General features: G+C 49.7%; 1 protein-coding gene across 1 annotated transcript in view; it reads left to right on the top strand.

The window, feature by feature from the left end:
- ARFGEF3 (ARFGEF family member 3) overlaps nucleotides 1–881 on the top strand; it is a 168086-nt gene that overhangs the window by 41549 nt on the left and 125656 nt on the right.

Below are 881 nucleotides of genomic sequence, written 5' to 3'. Positions count from 1 at the left end.
ATCTAAAAAACAATTTTTTGTTATCCTTAACTTGGGATGCCATCCTTAGCTCCATGGTAGCTTTGGCCTGTCTAACTGCCTCCCTACAAGTGCGAGCAGAGGAGGTATACTCCTCTTTGGTAATCTCTCCCCATTTCCACTTTTTATATGCTCCCCTTTTAGTCTGCAGGCTGCCCTGGATTTCTCTGGTCAGCCAAGGAAGCCTCCTGGCCCCTTCCCCTCTTTTTCCTCGCATCGGGATCCTCTCCCTCTGTGCCCGAAGGATCATTTCCTTAAGGCACAGCCACCCTTCCTGGGCTCCCATCTCTTCAAAACTCCTACTCTGCAGTGCGTCCTTGACTAATCACCAGAGTTCATTGAAATCAGCTTTCCTAAAGTCTAGCACTTTCACCCTTCTGGTTACTTTACCCACTCGACGTCTTATGGTGAATTCTATTATTTGGTGATCACTGTCCCCTAGGTGAGTACCAATCTGTAGGTCCCCTACCATATCATCCCCCGTTGCCAATACCAGGTCCAGTAAGGCATTCCCCCTAGCATAGTCTTGGGGGACAAGGTACTGTGGGTCAGAAGTGAGGGGCGGCAGCAGGGCTGGGTGGGGGGCAGGCTGTGGCTTGGGAGTGAGGAGCAGGAGCAGGGCACGGGGATATCACTGCCCCTCCACAATCATATTACCTCTGTTCCCAGGCCCCACCCCTCTCAGGTGTCCTCTTTTTTGAAACTGGAAATATGGTAACCTAGTTGATGCTTTTGGTTAGTCTGTTCTTGAGTGACACAAAATTGCTTCCCACCTGTTGCCATTAATCAGGCATGCCACCCCCTCAGTGTTTCTGTTCCCATGTGAACTCAAAAGAAATAAGTGGGACAATATCTGAAACATC

The sequence above is a fragment of the Alligator sinensis genome, unplaced genomic scaffold (assembly GCF_000455745.1).
Source record: "Alligator sinensis unplaced genomic scaffold, ASM45574v1 scaffold542_1, whole genome shotgun sequence".
NCBI lineage: Eukaryota > Metazoa > Chordata > Crocodylia > Alligatoridae > Alligator > Alligator sinensis.
This window is presented reverse-complemented; position numbering and strand designations above follow the sequence as displayed.